We start from the raw sequence: 24164 nt of genomic DNA on the forward strand, positions 1-24164 counted from the left end.
TGGCATTAGATGTACCTTCTGTAGCAGGAAGGGAATGCTGATGTATTTACTCCATTATCAACCCTTTGTGGCCACCCTCTGGAGTACACATATACTAGTTCAAACTGGAGTCTTCAGGGACCAACAAACAAAGCAAAGATTTTGGGATAAACAATTTTTATCCTGGGCCTTCTTCCTGATGCAGCACATGGACAGGATACCTCAGTTTATGAAGGGTATGAAGGACTGAGCCTACTGAGACCCCATAAGACCAAATGCTTGCTGAGCTGAGTTTGTAACCACAAGGAATCCCATTGGGTAGGGATTTGGAGGACTGCTCCTGCCAGAATCCATGTCAGCATTGGAGCGAACCCTGGTAGGGTTATTAGCAAGCATATTGGTTCCTTTAAAATATGTTTTCTCTGTAGTACTTTTTATCTTCAGAATAAAATAGGTTTGCCTAGAAAGAACAGTATGGTACTTATAACTGTTGGCAATCACTCTGTTACCAGTCTCTGAAGAGAAAGCAAGCAGGTGTGTTTAGGCAGCCTGTCTCATCTGGGAATAACATAGTGAAGGCAGGGAAGTGTGAAACCTGGAAATACACTGCTCAGAAGGGAGAGAGATGTGGATCTCCACCTGCAAAGGCAATAGGGGAGCCGGAAGCCTGAGAGTGGGAAATACAGGTGCAGTTGACCAGAACTGCCACAGCTAATATCACAGTATTTCATGCTTCTCTCTATTAAACCCTTTGGAGGGGCAGGCCATTAACATGTTACTGTGGCAACAGCTATATGATGTAGTCCTACAGTAGTTGGGAGTCGGATTTAATGCTTCAGGAATCTTCCCCCTCCACCACAGTATTTTATAGGCAAATTTACTCACTTTATTTTCAGAGAAACAAAAGTGCTACAGACAGAAGACCACTTTAGTATTCATCCCACATTGCCCAAAATGGAGATTGAACAGGTCAACTTCCAGTCTTTGTATGCTGCAGTAGTGGTGGATTCTACCCCTCACTGCAATATATTATACAGGTGCAGGAAGTTTATATTGATGCTGCCATCCTTCTCAAAATGGGTGCACAGCTGCATTTGCAAGAAGACAAGGGTATGCCAGTCATGTGCCCTTGAATCACAGCAGACCATGGTCAGCAGGTCTACTAATAGTATCTATGGAAATAGTCACACCATTTTATGAACACCGCTTACATCTTGGGTGAGAGTTTCAAAGGAGACCAAGGGAGTTAGGTGCCCAATTCCCAATGAATTTTAAAGGAAATTGAGCATGCATCTACCTTAAATGCCTAGTTCCCAGGCCTGACCCACTAACACAAGCTTGTTCAGATTTTAAATGTTTTAAAATAGAACTTTGTATTTGAGTTGCTTCTCACAGTCCACATAAATATGAAAAGGCTATTACATCTGCTTGTATGAAGTTCAACATTCATTCATATATTTTTATTATATGAAGTGGAAGAAGAAAATAAAGAAAAGGCAAGTTTGCGAATAATGTATACAGTCAAAGGTTAGTTGTGTCAATTATTTAGGCTAAACTAATGAGCCAAATTCTGCATCCAGGTACACTGATGTAAACTCGGTTACTATGGAAGGCAGTGGAATTACTCTGTTGTACAACAGTTTAAGAACAGAATCAGGCCCTATGTCAGAACAATTACAAATGGAGTTGGAGAGAAATGAGAGTTGGAGAGTAAATATTTTTAATCTCATTTTCAGTGAAAGATAACAGTAAGTCAAGTTTAAATGTTCATTTTAGTTGCAAACACTGTTGCTTGTTTGAATGAAAAGAAATTGAAGTTGTTAGTGGTTATTTACATAGTACCAGTGAAAGCAAAATAAAGAGGATGGCGTGTTAATGAGAAAGAGGGCTTTGAGCAACAAAGAGCTATGAACTCAAATCTGTTCCTGCCTTGTCTATAAAATGGTATTCTGTACATACAATTATGCACCATGTGATGGAGTTGGTATCATCTGCACCAACCATTGTCACATCTAGTAATTAGGTGTTTTACATTTGTCCACCTGACTCCAGTCACATATACAACACAGGCTAGGACTCCTTGATCCATACCCTTTTGACAGAGATAAATCAGGGTAAGCTTCAGATACCCTCCTTTCTAAAGATAGCTTCCTCTCTGGGGGGATGAGATTTCAGTGAGGAAAAAAAGGCATATTAAAGTTAGACAGTGTACAAGCCTTAGCAAGCTTCAAACTGTGCAAAGCTCAGTTTAGCTAGGCCCATCCTATCTTTAATTAAGAGTGAAACAAGAGAGAAATATACATTATGTTGCTATACATCTAGTTTTCCTCTTATCCTTTTGGCAAATGCACTATATGCACACCTTTTTTGGTCCCAGGATATTTAGGTCTCAAGTTCTTCATTAGACCTTTCCTCTCATCCATTTCAGCTCAAGAGTTTGTGTTTGTTCTAGCAGGGCAAGATTACATCCACACTTCAAAGCACCATTTTTCTGGTGTGTCATCTGCTAAATCCCCTTCCTCCTCCCCACGTCCCATCCCACCCCCAAAAAATCCACAACACACTAGTTTGGTTCCAGATGTCACCCTCTTTCTTCCCACCCCACCTTCCTGCTTTTAAATCCAGTTTGAGCTTCCCTACCTTTAAACCAGAATTTTATCCTCTTGATTCTTTTCAGGGACGGCTAGTTTTGCCATTGTTCCTGGATAGAGCTCTCATTATGTCAAGACTTATCTACATGGAAACTCAAACCAGTAACTAAGTCAGTTGTAATTCACACCTTTAATTATTTCAGTACGTGTGTGTGTGGACACATTTATTTCTATATAACTTAAGTCATACTGACATAAGTACAAAGATATGAATTACAACTGACAAGTTATTTTGGCTCCAGTTTCTCTGTAGACAAGCCTTCAACCTGTACCTTTTTTTTTTTTTTTTAAACATTGTCTCCTTTAATAGACATTAATTCCATTTACCAGTACCCCTATCATTTGTAAATTATAGATACACAATCCTCTGTCACAGATAGAGGTACAATTGGACACACAGAATCCAATATTTGCAGATGCACAATCATACAGATGGTCATTTCTCTTTGGGCCAACAAATGTAACAAGCCAGAGCCACATACGTATAAACACCACAGTGATCACTCGGGAGTGTACTTGGGACTTTCAGCAGCTATTGCTGCAACTTAAATAACTCCATTAGCTATCAATAAGTTGCCAGAATTACAGCTGGCTGGAGCCAGTCACTAAAAAGTGGGCCCAGAAGGAAAAAAAAATACACACATGGTAAGCCAATACATTACTCTTCATGTGGGTAGGTGTAATTAACTGAATCACTTGAACCTACTCATCACTTCATTGAAGCTGCCAATGAGATCATTGGTAGTTTTGCCAGAGTAAGAAGAGATGAACATGGTCATTAGGAGGACTAGTGAGAGAATTAGCACATTTTAATCGCTTACCACTAAATTAATCTATTTTTGAAGATGACACTTATTTCTATTGGAGACATATTGTCAATATAGCCAGAGTAATACAGGTAGAATTGATATTTGCTATAGCAAGTACTTCCCAAGCCACATGTGGAAGGATATGGTTTTCCTCCTCCTAGAAACTTCTTGGCTGTAAATGGAGAAATATTAAGGATTAAAATAAAAACCTAGTTCCTGCTACATCTGTGACACAGAAATTAACAACTTCAGGAGCTCAGCTTTTGATCCTTTCAAGGTCACCTGTCCCCTCTTAAATGCCTTTGATTAATTGTACACACTGTTGTGGATCGCCTTTGCCACATGCCAGTGGGAGTGCTGCTCCCCATCCCAGATAGATTAAGAGGAAGACAGAAAAGAGGAACCAACATCCTCACAAACTCCTTGTTTGCTAGACAGCTGGCAAAGAAATCCCACCTTCAACTTCCGGCTGCCAGTCCACTTCCCATTGAATGAGGCGCAACTCAAGTAATGACAGGCAAATGATACCTGATCAGCAATTGGGGGAAGTAGTTGACTGGAATCTGTACAACCTGGGCTATGGCAGAAGCACAGTGAGAAGCCCAAGCACAAGAACCCTGAATTGAAAGTTAGGAGATCATCCAAGGAGCAGTCCGGTTGCAGAGATTTAGTCCCAGGAGATGACACAGGGATCAGAATGCTGCTTGAACTCCTTCCCGTGGGAAATGTCTGTACTCAAATATTGTCATCTAGTCAACATTTTGGTAGGGGGAGCGGAGGGGTGTTTCTCTGCTCCAGCCCCCTTTCCTACTGTAGGAAAGGGGAGAGGATTTTTGTTTAGGTTTGACAAAAATTCTTTTGGGGAGGGGAGGGGGGTAAGTTAGAACACACTCTTAGTTGAGTTTTTTAAATTTCATGGAAGATGCATACTATTATTTTTGACAAGCCGTACAGCATGCTGACCACAAGAACAGATGTTGTAAGGGACCAGGGCATAGGCAGTCTTACTTAGTGATCACAACTGAGCTGAGGCCTGCCTACCTGAGATAGGTGTTGCCAGGCCAGAGCTGGAGGAATCACAAGGCCAGGTTCCACGAACTAGAGTCAGAGTCAGGCTGGAGACAAAGACCAGAAGACAAGGCAAAATCTGGCATTCCATAGACCAAGGTCTATGTGGTTGCCTAGATAACTTCCTGGGCCAATTCCTAGGAGTAAGTAGAGGCACTTGGCCAATCATAGAGCAGTAAGTCTGGCTCTCATGGGCAGTACTTCCTATGGCACCTACTCTACACAATGTTCTCTGGTAGTGTCTCTGCATGGCCTCCTGGTGATACTGTGGGAATATCAGCAACCCTAGGTTCTGCACATGGAGGTTCTAGTCCCTGGGTCCTTACAGCTGTCTGGAGATGAAGAAAGCTGGAGAGGCAATTAGGACTGTTTCACTTTGGGAAAAATGAAAGTTCCTTTTGTAAGTGCCTAGGATTGATCACATTACAATCTTGGGATGAAATCCTGGCCCCACTGAAATCAATAGCAAAAGTCCTATGACTTCTGTGAGGACAGAATTTCACTTCAGTGTATAATGGCTGTGATGAACTAAGCACGTGAGAGCCATTTACTGTTCCACACACTTTATTGTTGCCACAACTACTGTACAACACAGCCTGGGCCCTGAAAACAATCTTTTTTTTCCCCATCCTTGGGAACACACTCCTTTACCAGCTCATTTCCTGCCTCCTCCCAAACACTAATAGTTGTAGATGTTCAGTGTAGTGGTTGATTGTATTGGGAAAGAATAGTCTGGTGAAGAGTTACATGAAAATGTGTGGTTAAAGTGGTTGATGGAAGGCTGGCACTCCTAGTTGTCTGAGTTAAGGTTATACACCACAGATAACCATTATCACAACTACTGTGGTGTGTTAAGTATGTGTTTGTGGGTGCAGGAGTAAAAGAATATGCTGTTAATTGGCTTAGTTCTCCTATCTCTGTGTGTGTTAGACAATCCTAACTGCTTCACTACAAAGTTTTGTGTATTGATAAACCATTGTACCTGGATTTGCATGTGTCCCAGCCTTGGTATCGCTTTATTGCTGTTGCTCAAGTGCCAGTGTTGACATGCTTTTTCTATTTATTCCTACAACTGGGTCACAGATCAGCGACATTGCAATTATGATGCCGACATATGTAAATATTCAGAGGAAAAAAACACAACCACCTGTTTCCCCACTACCTGAGTATCCCCACTAGATTAGCCAATTTGATTTAATCCTGTCTAACAACTCCTATGCTTGATGAAGTCACTTGACATCTGATTCTGTTGCTCTCTACATGAAACTAGGATAATATCCACTTCATGTAGGTGTGGTGAGGATCAAGGTTTGTAAAGCATTTTGAAGAGAAGCACTGAGTGTTTCAGGATAATAAGGCATGGAGAAGAGTTTAAAAAAAATCATTGTACCAGCTACTGAGTAGATGGATTTCTGCATGAGAAGCAGATAACACACTTGCAGATATTTTAACACAAGCATCTCTCCATTATATATAGCTGGCACGCTATATTGTAATATTTCTTGTTAGATACTTAAAATGGAATACAGTTGATATTTCTTTCTGGCTTTTTGTACCACATTTGCAAAGTGTTGGCAACAAGTGTAAAAATCATTTCCTTCATTTGCATAATCTATATAAACCAGCTGCAGTTATTTACAAACTCTTACTGAATAAAAATCCACTTCTTATATTTGCTAATTATTTGGTAGAATGAACACGATCTAACAGTCATTTTGTGTATGTCTTTAAACTACTACAGGCAGGTTGGCAAAGGAAATATTTGCAAAGGTAAGCTTTCCTCCCACCCCCAGGCAGTCTTAGGTATTGATATGCCTCCTCTGCCCCCCAATCACTGTAGTATCTGAACACTTCACAATCTTTATTAGCATATTTATCATCACAACATTCTGCAAGGTAGGAAGCACTATTATCCCTATTTTACAGGCGGGAAATTAAGGTAGTGAGAGGTTAAGTGACTTTCCCTGGTCATAGAGAAAGTTTGCAACCAAGCAAAGACTTGAACCCAGGTCACTCAAAACACAGTTACCCTTTCCTTTCTCCCCTATTCCTTCTCAATGTTTTTTTTAAGACCAAAAAAACAAAAAACAAAAACAAAAAAATGAGGGGGGGGAGGGTTTGTCTTAGATCACATTGTAAACTCTTTGAGGCAGGGACTTCCCCCTCATAGATTTTAGGGCCAGAAGGGACCCTTAGGATAATCTACTCTGACCCTTTGTATAACATATGCCATAGAATTTGACCCAATGGTTCCTTCATTAATCCCTTTGTGGCTGAAACAGAGCATATTTTCAACATATTGAATTGTGTTGGGCCTACAAGAGATCCCAGAGGGAGAAAAAAAAGTTACTTCCACTGATTGATGTCACATTAAATTGTTTTGAGAGCTATTAGTTAACCAGCTTTCAATCCATGCAAGATGTGACATTGATTTTGTCTAGACTATATTGTTTTTTCAAAAATAAGATGTCATGCAGTACTAACTCAAACACATAACAAAAATCAAAATATTAAATCTGTTGCATCCTTCAGACAAACTTGTAACGCATCAAAAAGCTATGTTAGTTCAAGAACACCTATTTTTGCATATGACCATGTTCATTGGAATTAACTACATTTTTATCTTTAGTTAGGAGTTTTGTAATAGCCATTGCATGATTTTGGGTAGGGTCATTCTGCTTACCTTTTACAATATTGGCATAATATTAAATTTCTTCCATTTCCTCAAGAATTTCTCCAGCCCTACAAGTGTGACACACTGACCGTCTTCTCTCCCCCGCTGACTCCCAGTCCTCTATTTCACTTGTGGATCAGGCCCATAAAAATTTAAGCTTGAATATGCAGGTGGGAGCTATCAGTAGGGGCTTATGCTTTTAGATCCCAAAATCCCAGGTTCAGTCCTTATTGACAGCCCCACAAGGAGCACAATTACCCAAGAATTTAAAATGTAATGGTCCAAAGAGCTCCTCAGCCAATGCTTGAGTGCTAGTTACCGGGAGCTGTTCATTTAAATGTGGTTGAATACCACCTAATAGAATGGAGCCTGAATTTTGATTTGAGACTCTGGGTTCTACTCATTCACAGTGGTTAAGTTATATATAGGAAAGCTATAGTTTCTCAAAAGGCCTCTTACTGTTTTCCTCATTTTGATGCGTCATACTGGAAGTTGCACTACAGCTTGAAGTAACTTTTTTCAAATAAAATCCAATAAAATTTAAAATTGAAGTAATCGGTTTATTATCCCTTGTATTTGTTTTATATTAACATAAAATATTATGCTGCCTCCAAATTTTCAGCTGAGTGGCACAGATTTGTGTAGTAACACAGGGAATAAATGTATACTGTTCACAGCAACTATAAGTAAAATTAATGTCATGAACAGTATTGTGAGGGCAACGCCCCACCAATATTCTGTGTTTACTTTAATACCAGTGGTTAAACTAGATAAAGTATGAGTGGGAGCTTAGGCTTGGAGGGCTTGATGGATTTTATGTCATGTGTTGACAGGATGCAGGTAGAGGAAAAAAGTTGGACAGAGAGAAGAAATGTATTTTAAGAGAGGTTACGTCCAAAAAGAAGTCCATAGCCACCCAAACAAGAGTTAGTGTAAGAATATGTGTGCGTGACAGCTACCTGGTGCCCTCATTCTATTCCAATAAATGCCAGCACATATGCTGAGAGTCTGACCTGATGTAAAAGAACCTTTATAAAGAGGATGACCTCTCCTGGAGAGTTTTTGAAACCTGATTTTCTGCAAAATTATTATTCTGCCTTTCCTCCCACATAAAAGAGGGATCCATCAACAAGAGTGGTCTTCTTTTTCCCCATTGTAGAGGAGGGGGAGACCATGTGTGTGGCAGGGAGGAGGGAATAGATCTTCTTAGAGGAGATGAGGCTGGGAGACGCCCATCTCCTTCACATGTTTGTTATTTTATCCCACTTTTAGCCCCAGAAACTTTTCAATTAGACATGAGTTCCTTCTACTCTCTTTTTAGAATCCTCTTTCTGGTGAATAGAATCTGTACAGCACCAACCAGAGAAAAGGGAGTGTACTAGCTTTCTAAGCCAGGGAGAAGAAACAACTCCCCCTCCACTTTTAGTAGTGTTCCTCTGAACATTCCCTTATTTTTTATGTCCAAGCACAAAGCCAACAAAGTTTTGTATTGGCCACTCTAAGTGTGACAGTTTAGTCCTGCTGTAGAGGTTATGGCTTTCAGAAGGAGGATTAGAGCCTACAATTAAAGCACATGAAACCAGAACTTTATTACTAAAAATTCTTAAGCATCTTGACTTTCCAAGTGTAAATCCAGCCATATTTCTAAATATTAATCCAAGGAACCAAAATATGCCTGTTAAATATTACTAAAGCTGTTCTGTGGGTTTTGCACTGAAATTCAATTTAAACACTGGTACAAAGTTATTAATATTTTAAATCTATATAAATAATGCTCAGTGGACTGTGGAAAGACAATAGAATAAAAGAGTGTTTATTACTATATGATTGAAGGGAAACAGAGTATTAATATACAACCAGTTCAACTCTTTATGCAACTTCATTAGTTTGTAATATTATACTCCACTGATCTCTGACTTCTTTGTAAGTGCCAGCCTTCTCTATATTATCAGTTAACATAAACATAATTCTATTTCAAGTCGATTGTTCAAAGAAAGTGAATTAAGATTTTTCTTGCATCCAAATCTAATAAATTATGCTAAGTGTAAATGGCAATTTGTCTCTTTGATTTCAAATAAAGTACTGTGATTAAATAAAATATTGCACAATATATGAAGAGGCAAGAAATTCCAGGCAACACCGATATTGCTGTTTGCAGTTTTGATTGGCAACTGACAAAAAAAAAAAGTTGGAATATGTAATCATTACAAGTACTGCTTAATAAGCATAAACTGCCCCCATCCTGTTATCTATGCACATGATGCAAAAATAGAGAACTAATAACTTCTTCTTGCTAGTCCGTCGTCTGGGGGCTGCCATCCCTGGCCTGCCTATCTGTGCCTGCTCCTCACCAAGCCTCCCTATCTTCCTACTATCTTTGACACAGCCACATTCTCACTAAGAGGTGAAAGGGATTCATCAATTCCTTGCTTTTACTGAATAATCCACACTATTTTGTATCTTGAAACAGTTGGGCTCAGAAAGCTTCCAGAAGATGAAGGAGAAAACCATCCACCCAAGAGATCAAGTTGATAATCAACTAGTTGAACATCTCTGACTTTTCACCTGAAAAGTTTGCTACCTTAAGGGTTAAAAAAGCCCTTCTACTGACAAACAGGGGTGCCATTTCAGATGGGGGAGGGAGGGGAAAAGGAGAGGCAACTTTAACCATGATTCCAGGGGCTACTTACGCACCTGAAAATTCTAGGTTTTTGCAGATAATTTAGAAATTGGCTGACAGAAGCACTGTATCTAATTCCTATATGTAGGAAAGTAAAGAGTTAAAAGCTGGACAAGTAGTCAGGCCTAAACTACACGGAATGGGGTCAAGGCAATGGCAAACCTTGTTCTGTTAATTGGTGTGAATTTTAGTTAAGAGTCTTATTTTTTTCTGCTTTTCCTCCTTTCCTGGTCATCTGTGCTGGGAATGAGGCTAATAAAATAAACTATCGCCATTTCTGTGCAAGGTCTTTTGGTGGGAAGAAAGCATTATCTTCCTTCTCCCCCTGGCATGCCTGTACTTCAAAGAATGTTAGTGTAAAATTTATAGTTTTTAAGGTGGTGGGCCCGACCTCTGTATGGTAATCCTGTAAACAACAAACAGGGGCGGGTATAATTATATTCATTATGTAGTTAATACTCATTTTATAGGTGTCAATGTAATCAAATAAGGGTCTATGGGGAGTTGCTAGAAATTTATACATTTACATACTATTATAAATAAAAGAATTGTAAAGTAACCCCCTCGTTGCTCACTCGCGGCATCATGGTGGAACGAGCAGGCAATAAAAGGTTCTGTCTCCCCAATCCAGCCCCAGGACAACCTTTTTGATTATTTCTAACACTATTTATAAAAAAAGAAAATTAAATAAATATTAGACCCACTCACCGCTAATACTAACATATTCTGACATCTTGTGTCAAATCACTTAAGGGACACTAGTTAGGCTTAAAATTTTAATGTATATTCTTACTTTTTTACAAACTCTTGAATACAATTGAAACAATAGTAGAAAAATCTAGAATACTTTCTATCATTTAGACTACTTACTTTTTGCAGTTCACCAAGCTTGGAATAGATCAAAACCCTGTGATTTATATTGCACCTGCCTGGAGTTGTACGGGGTGTTATCATACTACTAGACTAGAAATGGACTTTAAACAGGAATGAAATGGACACTTTCAGTCACTGTCATAGTATCGCCAACCCCAAATAATCAGAAGACATGAGTCATGCTCACAAAAAAAAAAAACACCCATAAGATTGGCTTAAAAATCATGAGATTATGTAAAAATAATAGATTTGGTGTTCTTTTTATTGGCTTTCTGCTTTTTGAACCTTTAGGATGCACTGGGGTCACATTGTGAGGTTTTCTCCACATCCACGAGGGCTAGAAACTTATTTTTCCTTTAAAAAACAAGGACTGAAATCACATACACACTTGAGTCCAGGAGCTGGGGTTTTAAGGAAAATCATAGTTATCATGAGACTTATGACAAAACCATGAGCGTTGGCAACAGGCTCTTAAAAACAACAGTACAGTGATTGAGTTGCAGTTCTCATAGAAGAAAATTCCACCTTTTAAAGTTGAGAAAAAAAATGGAGTCTGCTGAGGTATATCAGGGCATGGCAGAAAAGGATTAACAGGCACAGGAGCTCTGGGCAGCTCTTCCTCTTGAAAGAGTTGAAGGGTCAAATCTTCCAGGCCTTAATCAGGTAGAACTTCTATTGCCCTCAGCATCTGCCCTCACAGATATCTCACATTTCCATCTTTTCTGAATGTAACCTTTCAGGCCTGGTCTACACGGACGACTTAAAGTCACTTAAGTTGACTTACTTACACCCGCGTCTACACTGGCGCCACTGTTAATTCAAATTAAGGTGCCTGGAAAATCGACTTAATAAGACCACCTCTGCAAGTGGTGTAGCGCCTAAATCGAATTTGTTAAATCGATTTAGTGTCAGTGTAGACACAACGTTACTTAAATTGAATTAATTGGCATCTGAAATGTATCCCACAATGCCCCATTTTGACCACTCTGGACAGTCATGCTGTGCTGCTCAGTGGTCACGCTAGCAGGAAAAGTCCCCTCCCCTCAAGCCCTGGGAAGATTTGAATTTTCATTTCCTGTGCTGCCAGCGTGGAGAGAGCTTTGTCACTGTTCTCTACATGGCTACTGCAAAGCCCAAACACGCTTCAGCATGGAGTCGACCAGATATCTTACATCTCATCGGTCTGTGGGGCAAGGAGTCCGTTCTGGCTTAGCTCAGAGCAGCAAAAGGAATTTGGACATTTACGGGAAGATATCCCAGGGCAAGTTGGAGAAGGGGCACAACAGGGACACACAGCAGTGCCGCGTGAAGATCAAGGAGCTGCACCAGTCGTATCAGAAAGCCAGGGAAGCTAACAGCCATTCTGGCTCCTTGCCCAAAAAATGCCAGTTCTATGATGAGGTGTATGCAATTCTCGGTGGCGATCCCACCACGGTGCCGCCCTACGGCATCGATACCTTTGCTAGGTCACAGTCCATGGACAATGATGAGGACTCCGTGGACGAGGAGGAGGAGGTACCTGAGGAGAGCAGGGTGTCTGTTCTCCCTGAAAGTCAGGACTTATTCCTGACCCCTCGAGCAGTCCAGCAGCACACAGGACAGTAATAATGATCCTGGGGAAGGCACATCTGGTGAGTTTTTTTGGGTTTTTTTCTTATTAGCATTTCTGTCGTTTTACATTGGGTGGGATGGGCTTGAAGTGGATTTCAGGCATTTTGGTGACTGTACTGTGTGGTTAACCAAGGAACAGTGATTTATGTGATGAGAAATGCTACATTTATCATCAGTTGATATCTCACAGAAACTTTTATGTATGTCATCTGTTATCCTTTGCAAAACTTTTCAGGGGAGGGCGGCTTTGTTCCTCCCTCCACGGTATGATACTTCACTGTAATCAAGGTAGCTTGCATCATGGCGGAACACTGCTGGTACCCCGCTGCATCCAGCAAATCCGTGTTTTAAGCATAGCCTTCCCCCTTCCCCCCACGCTATCCGCAGTTCCTCTCTTTAAGGGTTTAAAATACAAGCACAGCTTCCCCCCCACCCCACACACACACACACACACACACACACACTCCTCAGATCCTCTCTGAAATGGCACAGCGAGCAGACCGTTCTCAGACATCAGGAATGGAACAAGACTCTGTTTGTCCTGTACGCTGCATGGTGATCATTTTCTACATTGTACCAAGGGTTTCATTTTCTACATTGTATCAGGGGCTCATTTTCTTCACTATGCTAAGAGTGGCTATCTTGTTATTTTTCTTTCATTCTGTAGACACCTTGACAGACCCTCCAGAAGTGCTGCGGAAACACTTTTTTCCTCTTTCTAATCTGAGACAAAAAAAAAAAGCAGAGATGAAATGTTTGGCAAGCCCATGAACGCTTCAGCGGCTGCAGAGACAGAGCAAAGAGAGTGGGGGCTGACCTTGTCCCAGAATATGGACATGGACAGAGAGAGTCACCAAGAAATGATGGAGCATGATCGCAGTACCACACAGGAAATGCTGCGAATCATGCTGGACCAGGTAGACATGCTCCTGAAACTCCACAAGCCGCTGGAGGAGCGGAGGCAGGACAGAGTCCCGTTGCAGCCCCTACATAATGCTCCTCAACCAAGGGCTTTGCCGCCCTCCCCCTCCCCAAAAGGTCTCAAAGGAGATTGTCCAGGCTGCAGTATGTGCTCGCCTCCATCGGGGTGGAGAAAGCAGCAGCAGCCATGCTGATAGCTGGCCAGCAAGCTACCACACTACCCCTTGGAACAGTGAATGAACACTCCCTCCTTCCCCCATGACTTGAATGTTAAGAAATAAAGTTTGTAATCATTTCAACATGTTTCTTTATTAAACCATATCTTGTTCAGGAAGGATTTATCAGGCACAGATATCAATCGGGGGGGGGGGGGGGGGGGGGGGGGGGGTTCAGCAAAGGCAAAAAACATACAGGAACAGAAATCAGTCCTGCATCTCATTTCTGAACCTGGTTTTCAAAGCTTCCCTAATGCAAAGTGCTACGTAGTTATCTCTCAGCATAGTGCTGGCATCTGGCTGCTCATAATTGGCGCCCAGTCTTTCTGCCTCCACAGCCCAACACTGGGGGAACCTCTCACCCTTCGCTTCACACACTTTATGAAGAACACAGCACGCAGATATCATTGACAGGAGGTTCTTCTCATTCATGTCTAGCCTAGTGAGGAGACTCCTCCATCTACCCTTTAAACACCCAAAGGCACATTCTACAACCATTGTGCAACTGCTTAACCTCTTATTAAAACACTCCTTGTCACTGTCAAGGTGACCGGTGTATGCCTTCATTAGCCAAGGGAGCAAGGGATAAGCATGATCCCTCAGGATCACTATTGGCATTTCCACAGCCCCTGATGTGAATTTTTTGGTCAGGGAAAAAGGTGCCCACCTGCATCTTAGAGAACAGCCCCGAATTACGAAATACACAAGGGTCATGCACCTTCCCAGACCACCCCACATAGAGGTCTGTGAAACGACACCTGTGATCCACAAGCCCCTGCAGGCCCATGGACAAGTACCCCTTGCGATTTATGTACTCGGTCACTAGGTGGGCAGGCCCTAAGATAGGGATGCGTGTCCCATCAATTGCCCCCCACAGTTTGGGAACTGCATCGTGGCAAACCCCTCTACTATATCCTGCACTTTTCCCAAAGTCACTAGCATTCATAGCAGAAGTCTATTTATGACACTGCACACTTGATTCACAGCAATGCCCACTGTAGATTTACCGACACCGAATTGATTCCCAACCAAGTGGTAATAATCAGGGGTTCCCAGCTTCCAGAGAGCGATGGCGACTCTCTTCTCCACCGTCAGAGCTCGTCTCAAGCGAGTATTCATGTGCTTCAGGGATGGGGCCAGCTCCGAGCACAGTTCCAGGAATGTTGCCTTTCACATACAAAAGTTTTGCAGCCACTGATCATCATCCCACAGCTGCATAACAATGCGGTCCCACCAGTCTGTGCTTGTTTCCCTGGACCAGAACTGGTGCTCCACTGACTTCAGATGATGTGTTACAGCCTGCAGCAATCGGGAATTGTTCTGCTCGATGGTTAGTAGCAGGGCAGCCTCAGTGGCATCGCTGTTGTCTCTGCTTCGACTTCTTGCTCTATTTCTAAAATACTCGATGATAAACCGTGATGTATTTGTCACGCTCACAATTATAGTGCAGAGTTGAGCTGGCTCCATGTCTCTGCAGCAATGGAAGTCACAGGGAGTAAAAACATGGAACAAAAATACTTTTCCTGTGGGGGGGGGGGAGTTGAAGGGGGGAGAAAGATGGAGGAAGCAGTGTTGCATCATGGGACGATGACACTTGTCCCAATAGCCACCATGGCTAGTTCCACTGTGGGATAGCTATCCACATTGCACTGTTTTGCAATTCGAATTAAGGTTGGTCAGTGTAAACGCAAGATACCATCGCAAACAGCATAGTGTGTACACGCTACTGTGATTTCTAAAAATTGGCTGCTGAAAATCGAATTAAAGAAAATCGACTTCCCACAGCAGTGTAGACATAGCTCTTGTCTCAGAGAGCTTGGTTGTATTTCTTCCATCCCCTGTGTTCTCTCTTCAACACCTCCCCCCTGCAGAGGGATTCCTGCCTACAGGCTTATCTAACAATTTTCAGATCCTTAATCTAATCACCAGCCCATTATTATCTTAATCACCCTGCCTCTGTGTTTAAACAAAATACTGACTCCCCACTGCCACCTCAGAGACACAAGCTGGGAGCAGCCCTTCTCCTCTGCAGAATTCACATTCCACACCCAGGTTGCCTGGGGCTAAGACGGGTGCTGCAACAAGACCTCCTGTACAAAATTCAGGGGGGGGGGGCTACTGCCCCCTTTGCTTCTCTTAAATGGCACCCTTGCAACAAATGCCTTCCTGTTCAACCACCAAGTATTCTTCCTAGATTCCATATAAGTCTCTTATTTCTTAACATCAGAAATGGTTGTGTGCTGTAGCAGAGCCCATAGCCAGAGAAGTTGATATCAAAAAAGTTTGAGAGGGATAATATTTTCTCATCATGCTATGACAAGCACATAGCTCTAGAAGTTGTATTACTTATCTTATGGAAGTTAAAATGTAGCAGTAAAGAAATTTACATCATGATGTCTTTTTCTGTTATTACACCATTAAAGTCATCCTACAAACCTGGGGGTGGGATGCGATACAGTGTTATCTCTGGGATCACTACGGCACCTATTGCAATAAGTTATTGCATAACAATTCGATGACTAAGAATATTAACATGTAATATTATAAACAGTGTATATGACCTAACCAATATATGATAAACTTCACCTCACCGATTATGTCTGTAGGCATGCATTGATCTGGCTTAATAGGGGACTGTGGGGGGGAAGTAAGTAGGGAAACTACGATAACTATAGGTAAACAACCTTCCAGCAAACATTGGGGTGGGGACAGTTACAGAACAATGGCCTACTTCCAGGACCAGGCCAAAGTGACACAGGTGCATTGTTGGTGCTGGGAATTTTGTTGTCCCATGTTCCCTGTGAGCCATGCCTGGTGTGTGTCAGAGCTGAGAGTGGTAAATTCAGGACAAACTGATAAAAACAAGGCAGCCACACCCCAAAACTAGCAGTTATTCTAACATTAGAGTTCACCAAGCCGGTAACAAAAAAAGTAAACTCCTGTATCACCACACTGGGTAGCAAGAAGCCAAAAAACACAGTCTCCTTAGGCAATCCAGCTTTTATCACCACCCAGACATTTGGCCTTTATGATGAGAGGTTACTTAAAACCAGATTCATCATACATACGGTTCTTCTAATCCCAGAGGATCAGCCACTCCCCCAGGGCAATACATATATGTTAGATCTTACCAAATATGGCATTATAACGAATTCCACTGGTAACTCAAAACTGATTATTAATATAAGACAAGAAGAGTTAATTGGTTAAAGGAAATATATACATTACACCTCATTGCAGAGTTTGCAGGTCAGGATCACAGCAGTGATGTTAAATCTATTAGCTTGTAATAAATCTCTCTGGTTTACTCATTAAATTGGACTAATGACTTCCTTTGTTCACAGCTCTTTGTTAGAAATTATGTCAAGAGATCTGGAGCAGGAATGAAGACAAAGCAGGGATGTCACCATCTCCTTTTATACTTTCAGTCTACGTGAATGGGAAGTTACTGGCAAAAGATGGCGTCTAAGATCCCATGTCCTTATCATAGGTCCTTACATGCTTAGCTGAACCATGGGCCAGCTATTGCCTCACTACTTTCTGAAATATCTCCAGGAGGAGCTCACTAGGTGAGCGGATTGTTCTTAATTGGCCAAACAGGCTGGTGAGCCTTGATGCAAATCTGTTTTGGGATGTCACCCAAGAAAACATGTTTGAGATACAAACACATAGTCAGTATTTATAACCTCATATACAAAGAGGGTACATGCATTTAAACAGGATAATACTTAGCAATCTAGAACTTTTCCATAGATACCTTAGATGACATACTTTCGACAAGATTGACTGCAAGTTTGTGACAGCATTAATGCAACTAGCTATCTTCCATTTTATACTGCATCACATTCCCATTCTCCTTTAAGGGAGAGGTTCCCTGTCTCCCATGATGCATTATGGCCAAGGACTCCCATTATTCACCACCTCCCCCCTCCAGGAGAAGAGATGTGAAGCATCATGGGATGTTTATCCCAGCCTATAAAGGAGACTGGGAACATGAAGAACCTGAATTACCACTCCAATGACGTACTTCCAGCAGCATTTCAAATTAAATTTCTCTTTTTGGGGGGCCAAAATTCATCAGTTTTCCATCAAACATCAAAGTTTTTCCACAGTAAAAAAAAAAAAAAAGTCTTAAACCCACAAAACCAAAAACCAACAACTCTGGTATGTTTAATGTGGCCTATTTGTTGATGGGAGTTGCATTGGTGGCAAGGACTGTGAATGAAAAACATATTTTTAATGGATAAGAGGATGGTTGATGGGTTATCCTGGCCCTTGAACTTTGAGAACCGCCATTTGATGCTATTTTGTGCATTTCAAAGACAAATGTGGCCTTTAATAGTATATTTGTGAGTCCCAATACTAAGTAGTGTTTGATGCAGCTGATTTAACATTAACTCCATCAAAACCAGGAATGTGGGATAAAGACAAACCAGTCTCCCCCCAACTCTCCACTCCCCTCCTCCCATAGAGTGGCAGAATTTTAACAGAGGTCCTGAAAAGTTCCTCCAGCACATTATTGCTCCTACATAATTCTTTCATTTCCCTTCCCATCTTGTTCCTTTCTTCACTCCTTCCCAACATTGTAAAATAATATCTCAGATTGACAAACTGCTTTTGTCCTAAACAATATTTAATCACCAAATCACATTTTCCTCTACAGCTGCTAAGTTTCTAAATCAGGTGTTTTAAGAAACAGTGCTACAATGTTACCTCTGAAAGGAGGAGAGAAACCAAAACCAAAGATCTGAGCACCCTCGAAGAAGCCCACCTTTAAAATGGATATTTAAATTAAAAGCATTGAAATAATCGTCAAATTAAATACGGCACAACTCAACATTTACAATCCTTTATAGTTAAACGTCTTGTTAATTAAAAGTTGGTAGCACAGCAAGCTATCATTCGTTAGTTATGCTAAATTAAAATGGAATTCCTCTAGAAGTATTGTGACATCCACATTATATTTTTGGATCATAAAAAAGGAATTAGTGGGACCCTTTGACCAGCTTTTTTTTTTTCTTTGAAAAAATCTTGCCTTATGATTTACAAGTGCTGAGCATCTCTAAAAATACGGCCCTTATTTAGGTGCCAGAATGGTGGCTGAGCTCTACTGCAAATCTGGCCCAGTGTTGAATACTCGGAAATCTGGCTGTAATGGTAATTGTATTCATTGCCTACTCTGTAGGCTTTTTACAGACTCTACATAAGAACAGAACCGCTATTGCTTAAATTGACAAGAGATCTGGCACACTCAACTTCAGAAGAAGCAGAAGCTGCGGTGACTGATGACTTCTTAGGCAAAGACAGTCTGACCCCTTATTACTCATATTGCTCCCTGGTCTGCTCCCATTCTCCTCAACAGCCCTCCCAATCTCTCTTTCTGCAGCAGGCAACTTCAGCTCCCAAATGCATCCCAGAATTCTTTGCACCAGCTGTAGCAGTGTTTCAGAAGAGATGCTGTGGAAGTCAGTGAAAAAAATTCTGGGATGGATTTCAGACTCAAGGGCACTTGCTGTGCAGGAGACAAAACAAAATAGGTACACCCCCTTTTAAGGAGTAAGTGGGTGGGAAGAAATTCTGCAGCCAGAGATGAGCATTTCAGGATGACTGGCCTATTAGGAAACCACCAAGTTTATTCCAGTGGGGGGAGGGAAAGGGTTATTCCAAGAGTTCCCCCTAAATGATGTGCCCTGGTTTGTCAACTTTGCCTTTGTCTCATGCAAAACCACCTCAGAAGCCAACTGCAATGTGAGCATACATGGCCAACCACACTACTTAAACATCCCAATATTCTTGTGCCATGAAGACAGAGCTGTTTCCAACTACTTGGACACTGTATGCAAAACAGTCTCGTTTGTCAGAGAGTTATAGAGCAAGAGTTTCTTTACCGAAGTGGTGCATAGATAAGTAAATTAACTGCTCAGTTAAAAGCATGAGACACACAGTTATACTGAAACCTAACCAAGTAATGAAACTCCAATGGCTGAGATACGGGGCGCTTCCTGGGGATTCATGACAGGCAGGAAGAGTTCACTTTAGGTCAGACATTCTCCTAGGAATGGACTAGTCTTTGAGGTCCTCATTGTTATTGTAACCTTCTGCATTGTTGTTATATTTGTATTTGAAAAAACTGACTTTTTCCCTTTGCAGTTTGACATGTTTTCAGAGGAAAAAGGGAATGTGAAAGATTTCATTGGGCATCTCTGGGAGACCAGTTGTCAATCATAACTACGACTGAAGTTAATTATTCTAGTTGGATTATAACAAATTTACATATATAAATTAAATTTACAGATGCTGTAAATTAATCCTCCAAATACATACTTGTAGAAATATTATTTTATCAGATTACACTATACCGTAATTTACTTTTTTTATGCATCACTTCAGTAAAGGAACTCTTGGCTCAGAAAGTAATCACAAATATATTTCATGTTATTTTAAGAAACGTTATAGCTTTGAGTTTCAAACCAGCATGAAATGGGATGCGGAGAACTCCAAAACATTAATGATATCTGTCAGAGAGAGTTTATTCCTATTCAGGCAACTTGAAACAGGGAAACAGATCATGTCTTTGCATTTTAAAACAGCCCCTTGAGAAACTGGGATAGTGCATGTAGGACTTAGACTAGTGAGCAGATAGCACTTCCACATGACACCCAAGTTTTCATGTCTGGAAATGGACGTTGTAAGTGAAAGGGCCAAAGCCTGTATGAAGGCAACTGCAAATCATCATGTTGGCCAAGTCCACTCCCTGTAACCAAGGGACAATGACTCTGACATTTCACAGCTCAGAAAAAGTATTTAATTCATAATCACTCACTTTTGGGGAAGATTTGAGTGACTTGTTGTTTCTTAGAAGACCAAAGGTGAACCAGAGGCAGCAGTTTTGACAATATTGTTTTAAGCTACCATGCTTGTTTAGGAGTCAGATGTTAAACCAGACTAAAGGAATGAGATTTTATCAATCATTAAAATGATAGGATTAGATAGATGCTAAATAGACAAAAATGGCATTCTGATCATGTATAAGATTGCATACATCTATACTGCAGCCTTTTCTCATGCAAATATTCATGCTTTTAAGCTAATGGAACGGCTCACAGGAATAAAGGTTATAGGATCAGGCTCTAAATTGGTTAGTAAATTATACAATAATTGATTTAATAAGTGGCAAGCTGAATCTTCTGCATTCATGATAAGTTTTGCTCATTTTGTTACCCTATCCTCCCCCTCCTTGTCTGTTGCATACACCTGTTGCATCCTGAGTGACAAGAAGGCCCCCGGTGCTGCAATAGGATCTATGCAGATAGACTGCTTATGCAGAGCCATGCAAAAATCAGTGGGGCTCACAAGTGCATAAGGGTGTGCCCGTACCAAAACTGAATGCAGGACCTGGGCCCTGAGCTCTCTAGGACAGGAAGTATCTACTTCATTTGTATGTTGCCTAGCACAATGGGACTCTAATAATTGGTGGTGTTTCTACTGAACGCCTTCATGTATGTTGGTCCCTTCTGGCCTTAAACATCAGCTTGTCTGACCTACATAACACAGGCCAAGGACTCTCACTAGTAATTTCTGCAGCAAGCCCATAACGTTTGTTTGAGCTACAGTCTAGCTTCTATAGTCTGATCTCCCAGAAAAAGACCCAGTCTTTAAATCAAGACTTCAAGAGAGGGAGAATCCATCACAACCCCCAGGTAAGTCATTCTTGCAAGTGGTGATTTCTCCCTGTAAGATTCATGCTAAGCTTTTCCTTATTCTTTAGGTCTTTGGTGGAGGAGACCCTTAGCATAGATAAACCAAACAGCTCTATTACTTGACACATCTCTACAATCAAATGCAAGATTATATTTTGAAAATAAAGATAAGTCTATGCAATGAATATTTAAGGTTTTTTTTATGTACTGTTCAAGTATATCCAATTTAAACATTTGCAGCTGATTTAACTCAAGAACCTAACAAAGTCTGCTTCATAAGTTTACAGTAGTAAGTGAACTCAAATGGAGGAGAAAAGAAACATTTACTTTGGTTTTAGTCATCCTGGTTCACCATCCTTAAAAGTTGCTATTTATGTCAGCTTGCCAACCACACAAATTTAACATTGCTTTCCAATAATATATACACACACACACACACACACACACGTTATTAGACTGAAAATTCATCTCTTGATTAAGAAATGATTTTATAATCACTTTGTAATTTGTTGACCTTTTCATGACTTTTTCTTTTGCGCAAATTGTTTTGGCTATAAGTCATACAGGGTGATGACCCATGAGGGATTATACTATAGTGAAGAACATAGACATTCATTTCCAGATATTTTCTAAGTAGAGTTGTGAGAGGGGTGAAGGAGGAAAGGAAATCAGGATAATCACAGGGAGCTAGCTTCCACCTAAGAGTAGCAAGAAGCTGCTGAACTTGCTTTGCAAAGTAATGGCAACAGCTTATATTCTGGTGTGATTCACAAGCCCTGTTGACTCTTCTAGGTACCTTGTTTGCCAAATACTCATTTATCTCTTTAGCAATAAAAATATTTTTGCAATAAATTGCTATTTTGTATTGAAATTTCCTGATGTACATTTAAATATTTATTGAGACAAACTGCCTCTCATCTTGTCAAGTTCCCTTCCAAAGTGGTCACTTTTCAGGAGAAAAACTGATAAATATTGAGCTATTCAGGTAATGACCGATTAATGCAATGCTCCTGTTCCCAGAGAATGAGCTATGTCCATTAACCAGAATGCGGACATCCCCATTTTAAGGGACTGGCTACAAAAAGCGAAGAATATATCTGTGTATGTGTACATCATATTCCAAGCTAAGCAAGACTATGTGATAATTTGTGGTCCAAGACAGCCATTTGCAAAACTATAAATATTTTTAAATGGAAATTCAAAATGTCAGTAATTATCACCATTGAACAGACATCCATATAGTTGTAAAACAGGAAGTCACTCTTAGCAAGAGAGACACACCAAAATAAATTTAGTTTAGTTAAGACACACCAATGCACCTTTTCACAATGCAGGTTTGAGAATCAGTTCAAGTTATAATGGTGTGTTATTGCCCTGCTAATATTGATCAAATTAGTGTTTAGGTATACATTCAGTCTGACTCCTCCTTGCCTTGCATAGTCATTTACAGCTGTGGTAAACTAGCACAAATACTACCACTCTTATTTTATGAGGTGCTAAACCATTTTGCATGGGTGCAAGGGATTACTCAAATCCACAAGAGCAGATAATCAATAAGATGGGGAATTAGGAAACTCAACTACTTTGAGATCTTTGGAGAAAATGCATTATACAATCATCTGTTAATGGTCACATTAAAACTGCTAAAAAGTGTAACAGTGTAGCTTCTTATAGCATAGTTAGAGTTCTTTAGTGTCACTAAACATTAGAAACCCTATTTTCAGGATTAAAGAGAGAGGGACACAAGGACAGACAGACAATATCTACTAACTTCTGTCCTAGGAAATCCTGAGTCTTTTTTCCTCTCCTTACACTACTAAAACACTGGAAAAGAATCAGACCCTTATGTAAACTCTTGTTTTCCTTTTTGTCACAGACCAGAAGTACAGGTTGGCCTGTTTTCTTTTAAATTAAAAGCTTCAAACCATGTGGACATCAATTAACTAAAGTTTAACACCTAAATTAAAAAAAAGTAGACCCAAAAAAGGCTGATTACAAGACAATAGTACAAATAATTTCAGAACTAGCTCTTGAGTATTTCTGAAGTTGTGCGTCCTCCCTCCTTGAAACTGCCTTTTTTTTTTTTAAACCAATTACTACAATGCAACTCCTATCTAGTCTCAGATTTAAGTAGAAATTACTGCATCTTTGACTTTCTATTATCCACAACTAAGGTAGCCAGATTTTAATGGCTACTGCTAAGATGGAATTGCATTCTCTCTCTAGTCTCAGCCAGAGGAGGTAATGCTGCAGGGAAAAACTTCAAAACAAGAACAAAGTCAAACTAAGAGCTCATAGAAGAATAGACTCACAGCTGAAGTGCTCCCTCATGGTGGGTGTGGTGTAGCAAACTCATTCCACTCCAGGGACCCCTGCTGACAGTTGCTCCAACCCTGTGGTGGTCTGCCTCTTCTTGTGACTTAGACCTCCATCCAGCTCACGAGATGGTTTCACACCTCTTTTTGGTTATCAAAAAGTACAAGTAGGAATCCCAAAACAAGAGATCTTTCTGCTCCCTCTTGGGCTACTCATTTTCCTGTCTTTGAAGCTCCATCTTCAGTTCTCCTATGTTCAATACCCTTATATCAAGCTTATATATCCCTTATTTAGGATAGGGGAACCCAGGCCACTCACTTCACTGGGTTCTATTAAATAGCAAAGTCTGTTCCTTTGTTTTTTCTCTGAGCCACTTTCCACCTTTGAGCCCCATATGCTGCTTTGTATAACCTGGGCTTAACCCAGCCACTGCTCTGATTTCCTGGCTTCTTCTTAGGTCTTCCCAGGTCCTTCTTTCTTCTGCTAGAACTCCAACCCCCCTCCCCCAGAGTCCCTCCCCACTTTCCAGGGCCTTCTACAGAGATTAATTCTATCCCTATAGCCTTCTTTAGTCTGCCTTTTCAGAGAGAAGAAATTCCCTACCTCCTGGGTTTCTCTGCCTTGAATCCCTCTCCCTGATCCTCTTTGTACTATCCTATGTACCTGC

General features: G+C 40.8%; 1 long non-coding RNA gene across 1 annotated transcript in view; it reads right to left on the reverse strand.

Moving 5' to 3' along the window:
- LOC137167097 (uncharacterized) overlaps window positions 1-23955 on the reverse strand; it is a 33984-nt gene extending 10029 nt beyond the window's left edge. The window contains exon 1 of the long non-coding RNA XR_010923991.1: window positions 23494-23955. This is a non-coding gene — a long non-coding RNA (uncharacterized lncRNA). The remainder of the gene's footprint in view (window positions 1-23493) is intronic.
- Between the last annotated feature and the right edge of the window lie 209 nt (window positions 23956-24164).

This window comes from Emydura macquarii, unplaced genomic scaffold (genome assembly GCF_026122565.2).
Source record: "Emydura macquarii macquarii isolate MOO-44397 ecotype Brisbane River unplaced genomic scaffold, CSIRO-AGI_Emac_v2 contig_2897, whole genome shotgun sequence".
In the NCBI taxonomy this organism is placed as follows: domain Eukaryota; kingdom Metazoa; phylum Chordata; order Testudines; family Chelidae; genus Emydura; species Emydura macquarii.